Source organism: Elephantulus edwardii, unplaced genomic scaffold, assembly GCF_000299155.1.
Source record: "Elephantulus edwardii isolate Elephantulus edwardi_28Jun2011 unplaced genomic scaffold, EleEdw1.0 scaffold00364, whole genome shotgun sequence".
NCBI classification, from domain to species: domain Eukaryota; kingdom Metazoa; phylum Chordata; class Mammalia; order Macroscelidea; family Macroscelididae; genus Elephantulus; species Elephantulus edwardii.
The window spans coordinates 1,815,968-1,824,904 of record NW_006400114.1 but is presented as its reverse complement, the minus strand read 5'-3'; the positions used below and the strand labels follow the sequence as shown (position 1 = coordinate 1,824,904).

The following is an 8,937-nucleotide window of genomic DNA, read 5'->3' as shown; positions in this document are numbered from 1 at the left end:
TGCTGAAGATCATTAAAAATTACTAGAACATTACACAGATAGAGAACGATCAGAAATTCAAGAAGGATTTAGAAGAGGACATGGAATATCATTGCTGATGTTAGGTGGATCCTGGCTGAAAACAAAAAAAATAGCAGAATGCCAAAAGAATGTCTATTTATGCTCTATTGACTATGCAAAGGCATTTGACTGTGTTGATCACAGCAAGTTATGGATAACATTGAGAAAAATGGGAATCCAGAACACTTAACTGTGTTCGTAAGAAACCTATACTTAGACAAGGAGGCTATTGTGCAAACAGAAGAAGGGAATACTACATAGTTTAAAATTAAGAAGAGAGTGTATAATGTTTGAATATTTTTTTCTCTACACCTATCCAATCTGTATGCTGAGGAAATTATTGAGAAGCTGTGCTCTATGAAAAAGAATGTGACATCAGGATCCAATCTTGCTTGCTGTTAAGTGCGAAGGACTTGAAACTCTTTTTGCAGATGACAAAAAAAAATACAGCCTTCAATACTAATTGCATCTCAACATCAGAAAAAGAAATTTCTTACCACTTGATCAATAGGCAATATCATAATAGATAAAGATTAAAACTGTCAACAAATTAATCGTATTTGCATTCACAATTTACATCTATTGTACCACCAGTCTCAGGAATTGTATTGCACTGAGAAAGTTTACTGTTAGTGATTTCTCAAAATTTTTGAGAACTAATGATGTCAATTTGAGGGCTAAGGTGTATGTGATTCAGATCATAAAGAGATTTCCAAGCAAAATGAAAACCTCCAACCAGAAGATACTAAAACAGATAAATGAGAAATTTTAAAAATTAAATCCTTCTATAAATCCCCAAAACTTCCTCAATGAGATAAATAGAAAAGAAAATTGACAATGGTATATCTGATAAGGGACTCATATCTTAAAAAATATGGAATACTCTAGTACCTCAACAAGAAAATGGCAGGCAACTCAATTACAAAATGGGCATAAGATGTGAATAGAAACTTCACCAAAGAAGAAATTCAGATGGCCAATGAACATATGAAGAAATGTTTAGATCCTTAAATACCAGAGAGATTCCTATCATAACAGTAATGAGATATCCTCTCACTTCAGTAAGAATAGTGGGGTTCATAGGAAAGCAAACAGAAAATGCTGGTGATGATGTGCAGAAATTAAAATGCTCCTTCACTACTGGTGGAAATATAACATGTGCAACCACTCCGGAAGGCCATCTAGGTAGACATACAATTTGATCCTGCTATCCCATTATTGGGGGAAAATCAAGCTGTGACACAAACAGATATATGCACATTCATGTTTATTTCAACATTATTCACAATAGTGAAGAGATGGAAGCAGCCCAACAGCCCATCAACATAAGAACGCATAGAAAAACTGTGGTACATAAATGCGTGGAATTTTATTATACAGCACTGAGGAGTCAATGAACTTGTAGAACAGTTCAAAACATGCATGTGTCTGGAATACATTATGTTGAATGAAACATCTCAGTCGTAATGGAAAATATATTGCATAAGACCACTGTTATAAAAACAGGATGGACTCAGAGGAGAGGAGAGTTTGAAAAGAATGGGTAGATAATGAGCACTAACTGGAAAGTAGAAGGGAAGGACTATTTGGAAAAAAATGTGCATGATTAGGTATTGTATGTATGATAATTTGCAATCTGGAAAAAGATCATGTATTACAAAATTAGTAGGAGGAAAGGGAGAGAAAAACATATCAATGAATGAATTAAGAAAATCTATACTTTCTGTAAATTTTCACTAAAATTATATTTTATTTAATTGTTTTATTATCTTGATTTGCATACAAACTTCAGATACACTGTGTTTTTATTTATACACACTGTGTTTCAAACATTTGTCTATTCACATTGTTTTTCATACAATCATTACCATACATTGTGTTTTATAAAATTAATTGCCATTCATCCCCGCCGACCATCACCTGTCTTTTTAGGTTGCACTGGATCTTTCCTAATTTCGTCACTGTTTTCCTACCAAATTCTGCAACCTCATGATATCCTCTTCCTTCAGACCACCTTCTCCATCCCTCTCCCCTTTCGACTTTAATGCACACTTTACAAATAATCCTTCCATTTTTAAGATAATGCCTTATGCAATATTCCAATATTTATTTTTTAAGTGAACAATACAGCAATCCAAACAGAAGACCTCTTTCCCACTGCATTATAACATTAAAGTTATTTCCTGTTAAAGTAACTAAGGATAAATGTATACTTTTAAAATACTGGACCAGATAGTGATACTATAGATGCAATGGTCTGCCAAAGATGTTTCAATCTCTCTGATAATATCTTTTACACTGTTAAAATATTTGGATATAATGCACACTCAATGATGGATGAGCAGCCCAGGTGGAGACTTTGCAATCTGTTGTACAACACTGAGTTGCCTGTTTGCAAGGGAATTTTCCCCTTCCTTTTTAAAATGTGTTCATCTTATCCACCCATAGAGCTCTGAATCCAAACATAAAACGTAATGCTTCTGTTTACAACATTTAGCCATAAATGTTTAAATAGAATTCAAATGCATCTGCTTTTTAAAAGATATAAAGGTATTTCCTTTATTTTATGTTTATAATATTGCAATAATAAACCTCACATATCACGAGAGAGCTTCATAGTTGATTTAGCTAAATGAAGTCATTATTTCTGGCATAAAATATGCTAAAACAAGTTTCTTGATATATGCTTATTGTACCTTTACAAGCATTGGAACTCCAAGATTACACACATATAGTAATTATTACAATTAATGTAACTATTAATGTAACTAAGGATAAATATATACTTTTAAAATGCTGCAACAGATAGTGATACTAATAATATAAAAATTCTGTTACCTTAGTGGTTTGATAAAACAGAATATTTGGTGTTAATTTTTTTAAAAGTGAGAGATTTTACACACATGTGCACATATACAGCTACAAAATCAACAGGCTTTTAACTGGGGAATAAATGAGAAGACTGTGTGGTGGTGGTTTATTTTAGAACAACAGGCAGGAGACACTCAGGGAGCAGGAAAATTTCAACAATCTCTGACACTTTAATAGGTAAGGAGAATGCTGCCAGCAAAATGGCATGGAGTTTAAATCTGCTAATTGTTCTGCAGGAGGAAGATGGGTAGTCTCCTCCTGTGTGATTTGCAGCCTCTGAAACCTCCCAGAAGGGGAAGTTGTGAGTAAAAAAAAAAGTAACAGAAAATGAAGAGTAGTTGCCCCTTTAAAGGGTACTTACTCCCAAGTACACACTGCAGACAGCACAATTATTCTCTCTTGTATGCAATTACAAAAGTGATTCTCAGTTGTCATTTTAAACAAATCTTGGACTTTGCTTCCTCTGTCTTAAAATCACCTTACTTCATTTGTTTTATTGACACATCCTCACAATAGATATTTAACACCTATGTTTTATGTTGTTAACACCTTTTCATGAACCTTATTCTTCTATGGCATTCTAGAACCTTCTTTGATCACTTGAGCTCTTAAAGATCATTCTTTGCTTTGCAATCATGCAACACTGAATGTTTTCATTATCCACTCGCATAGTCTTGTAAAATGGATAGCCTACATTGTAATATATTTGTTGTTATGTACCATTGAACAGCTGGAGAAATCGAACTGTATGCCTTTGGGTCTGCAGCACAGATTCTTACCAGTAGGCCACCAGATCGCTCTAATATATCTTATAGATAGTATCTATTTTATCTTACCATAAATATAAGACTTAAAAGGAAAAAATATTAGAAGTTATACCTTCAACCCTCAAGTATGTAATATATCTCATTATTGATAGATGCTTACTGTGATCTAAAAATATGATGAGATTATAACCGTCCTATTAGTAGTTCAACTTAAATTCTACATCAATTTATGTCTGGACCTTTTATTTATAGGCTTTGAGGTAAAATTAATGTAATCCAATAGAATCTATTGCCATTGATTTTAACTCACAAACTCAAAAAGCTAATCACCCTCAAGTACAAACTGATTAATTTCTGACCCTTCAGCAAGTTTTCAGAGACTAATTGCATTGGAGGGGTAGCTACGGTGACATAGTGGTAAGAAGTTATGCTGCCAACTTAAAGGTATGTGGTTGAATTCACCAGCTAGTTTCCTCCCTAGGAGAAAGATAGGCAGTCTCTTTCTCACTGGAGGTTCAACTATGATTTGTTTCCAACTCAATAGCACACAACAACAACAAATTAAATAGTGGGAGACTGTGCATTTACTTCCCTGAAACTTCTGGCATTCAAACTCCCTATCTTCAGACTTCACAGCATAATTCCCTACAGACTAGGCCACACAGTACCATTTTAAGATAGAGTAGAACTACCTCAAAGAATTTTCCAAGCCTTAACCCTTACAAAAGCTGACTTTCACCTCTTTCAACTACAAAGTGGCTCGCTGCTTTAAAGTGAGAACTTATCCACTTGCTTAATATCATTTAAAAATATAAAGACTTCAGGGAAAATACAAGAAAGGTGATATGACTGCATTTGTGAATATAAGATACACTTGACTTCGATAGGACATTATAAGCATTAATGTTGCTGTTATTGTAGTTGCTATGTCCTAAGGTATCGCCTATGATTCACAGCAACCCTATAAACATGAGATTAGAATCCTGCCCAGTCTTACACCATTCTCAAGATTTCTCCCATGCTCAAGTCCACTGTTAGAATCACTGTCAATTCATCACTTTGAGAGCTGTCTTTTCTTTCCCTGGCCCTCTACTTCCCTGAGCATGATATCTTTTTTCCAAGGAATGGTCCCTCCTGATACCAATTCCCATAGTATGCGAAATGAAGTTTCATGATCTTTGTCTTTAAAAAGCACTTTGGATGCATTTCCTCTAAAACAAATTTGTTCCTTCATTTGGAAGGTCACGGATAATGAGTACTCTTTGCCAATGCCACAATTCAAAAACCCCAATTATTCTTGGTTATTGTTGTGGTTGAACCTCCAGTGGGTTTTCAGACAGTGTGTCACACAGGAGCTTATTGCTTGTCCTTCTCCCATAGAACAGCTGGTGGATTTAAACTGTGTGCCTTCGGTATTGCAGCACAGCTGACTAAGCCACTTTAGTCATTGGCCAATTTTCAGATGCAAAAGAAGCAAATACCTAGTCTGCCTCAGACACATCTCAGTCTTTAAACTGATATTTTTGTTCTTTAGCACTTTAGAGAAGTCCATGAAAGTAGATTTCCTTAATGCAAAACATATCTGTTTTCTTGACTGCTATATTATGAATGCTGATTGTAGATCCTAGTAATTGTGGATTGTTGATCCAGGAATTCAACTTGTTGACAACTTCAATCTTTCCTCCAACTGTCATAATGATGCCAGTTTGTGATTTGTTTTTTTTTTAAAGTGTTGAGATGGAATGAATATTGAAGGCTGTAGTTTTTATATTCCTTTTTTATTCGTTTGTTTACCTTAATTCACTTTTTTTGTTATACAGAATGCACTAAGTGGTGGTCACAGCTGGAGCCTGAGTCCTCAGCATGGAGACACTAGTGTAAGTCTTGACAAAATGGTCCGTGAATTCCTGGTAGGGAGACTTGGTGAACACAGTCTCTTTCCAGAGATCTGGGGTCAAGTAGCTGTAGGTATTGGAAATGGCATCAAAGGTGTCCTCTGCGAAGTTGCCCAGGGTAGCTGTTCAGTCCCTGGCTGAGGTGTAGCAGTCATCAATTCTAGTCAGCAGCAGCAGCTTCTTGGGTACAGTGCCTTGTAGTGCAGGGACTAGACACACCAACACAGAGCCACAACGCCCAGTCTCCTGGCAAGGAATTGTGTGAGGCTTGTCAACCTTGTTCCCTCAGTAGCCCTGCCGCACAGGGACATTGGAGAGCTTGGCCAGTATAATGGCCCCATGGATGGCAGTACCCACATCTTCTTGGAGCACTTGACGCCCAAGTCAACACGGCCATTATAGTCTCCAATGGCGACAAAGGTCTTGAACCTGGTCCACTGGCCAGCACGTGTCTGCTTCTGCACTGGCATGATTTTCAAGACCTCATCCTTAAGGGACATGCCCAGGAAAAAGTCAATAGTCTCAGACTCCTTAAGGGGCAGTGAGAAGAAATAAATCTCCTCCAAAGATTTGATCTTCATATCTTTCACTAAATGGCCCAGTTTGGTGATGGGGAGCCACTTCTTATCCTCAGCTTTGCCTCCTTGAGCTCCGCCGCCCTCCCCACGGTCCTGGCCGTGGCTCCGACCCTGCAGACCCGATACCGAAGCCTCTGCGGAAACCACCGCGGGCTCCCATCCCAGGGCCCCGGGCCTTCAGGCCCTCCCGCTGCACCGGTGTCATCCGCTATTTGATGCTTTCTTGGGGAAGCAGCAGTTTGTTATATTCTACGGTAAGTGCTTCTAATCTTCTTCACTTTCTGCCAGCAAGATTGTGTCATTTGTGATACAAAAGTTGTTGATGAGTCTTCCTTCAATCCTGATGTCACATTCTTCTTAGACTACTTTCTTGAATGATTTGCTCAGCATACAGTTTGAGTAGATATGGAGAAAGAATTCCAAGCTGACACACAACTTTATTGATTTCAAATGATGCTGTGTTCCCTTGTTCTGTTCAGGACACCTGCTTTTTGTTCTATGTATTGATTTTGCATTAGTACAATTAAGCATTCTGGGATTCCAGTTCTCCTTAATGTTAGCCATAATTTGTTATTACTACCTAGACAAATGCCCTTGAAAAATCAATATAACATAGATAAACATCCTTCTGTTTAGGGTCAAGATATATCTTACTATTAGCAATTAAATGCCTTATGCCACAGCCTCTTCTGAATCTATATTGACAGGAAGTGCTCTATTAATGCACTATTTCAGCCAATTTTAATACTCTTGAAAATAATAAAAGTAAAATTTTACTAGCTTGTGGAATTGATTATCTTTTTTGGAATGGGAGCAAACATTAGTTTTGTCTAGTTAGAAGTTGAGGTAGTATCTTCCAAATTTCTTGGCATACATTAGGGAAATGTGTCAATTGGTATTCCATCAATTCCTGGACTCTTATATTTTGTCAGTGCCTTCAATACAGCTTCAATTTTTTTTCTGCATTACTACTGGATATTTCTTTATGTGGTTTTGCAAACTTTCCTCTAAGCTTTGTCTCCTCTCCAACATACTTCAGACATCCCAGATTGGAATAGGTCCTACCTGTAACCTGGCTCATATCTTGTGGCCTCAGTCACCACTCAAAAGGTCAGAAAATCTTATGTAGTCATCCAAATTCTAAACTCCTACTGGGATGACTTATGTTCTGTTTCTTATAACAAGCATGCTTATTTTATGATATTTTTATGCTTGTTTGTTTTATAGTTCCGTCAGCTATGATACTGGAGAAGAGTGTTGAAAATGGACTGCCAGGAGAACAAACCGTTTCATCTTAGAGAGAATGAAACCAGGCTGCTCCTTGGAGGCAAATATTCTGAGGCTTCATCTGATATACTTTGGGCATGCTGCAAGGAGAAAGCTGTCCTTGGAGAGGGAAATCATGCTTGGAAGAGTGGAGGGACAGTGCACTCTCAGATGGATTGATACAGTGACTGGGATAGTGAGAGTAGGTGTGTCAGAGACAGTAAGGTTGGTACAGGCAGAGCAGAGTTCAGGGCCGTTGTACACAGGGTCACTATGAGTCATAAGTGACTCAATTGCACATAATGACAACAACTGTGAGTATGACTCTTGTATTCTAGTTTGTGGTGACTTGAGTATTGCTGTGATGCTGGAAGGTACGCCACCGGCATTACACATACAAGCAGGTCACTAACTCATGATGGAGAAGTTTCAATCAATCTTCTGGACTAATACAGACGAAGGATTATGACTGGCCATCCACTTACAAAATAGCAAGACTTTGAAAACTCTACAAATATTTGAGAAACATTGTTTGATATAGTGCCAGAAAATGAGCCCCTCGGTATGAAAAACATTCAAAAATTTAGGAGAAACCAATGGAAGCATTTATTAAAAATTGGAACATAGAATGTACAAAGTATGGATATAGAAGAAAAGAAAGTTTTGAAAAATGAAATGGAATATATATTAATATTCAATACGTAAGTTAGCTCAAATGGAATAATATTGGTCATTTCAAATGAGAGTCACATGATGTATTACACCAGGAATTACAAATTGAAGAGGAATACTGTATTATTCACAACAAAAAAGAACAATGCAGGACCTATTCTAAAGTATTATCCTTTGAGTAATATTGGATATTGACCAAACACATACAAGAAGACGTGTAAATAAAGCTATTATTCCAATAAATGCATCCATCACTAAAGTCAAAGATAAATGGGGGTGGGGGGGAGGTATATCTATCTGTCTATCTATCTACCTCCCTACCTAAACATCTTTATCTCTCTATAGATAGAGTAACATGATGGCTTAGTGGTTAAGGAGTTGCACTGCCACCCCAAATAAATGCAATTGAGTAACCAGCTGCTCTATTACAGAAATAGAAGCAATCTCCTTCCATGGAATGAACTGCCTCTGAAAACTATTAGAGGGTCAGCTATGATTCAGTTTTAACTCAATGGTACATAAGAGCAATGACAAACAACTTTCACAGTATGAAATAGATCAAACATACAACCAAGTTGAGTAGGATTTCAAATTGGTGACTGGAAGGTCAAAGTTGAAACAAAGAAGAACTGGTATTTGAAAAACATGGTGACAAAATGGAGACAGGAATTCAAATGATAGAATTTTGGACAATCAATTATTTATTAATTGCAAATAACTTTATTTTAAAAATGTAAATGATTACTCTACCAGTGGAGTCACCTGATGAACTACACATAAATCTGATTGACTGCATCTGTGAAAAAAGGTAATGGAGAAATTCAGTAT

General features: G+C 36.7%; 2 pseudogenes; one reads left to right on the top strand and one right to left on the bottom strand.

Annotated features, from left to right (window-relative positions):
- Nucleotides 1-5,524: 5,524 nt before the first annotated feature.
- Nucleotides 5,525-6,316, bottom strand: LOC102854680 (annotated as a pseudogene).
- LOC102857531 overlaps nt 6,187-8,937 on the top strand; it is a 98,028-nt pseudogene continuing 95,277 nt past the window's right edge.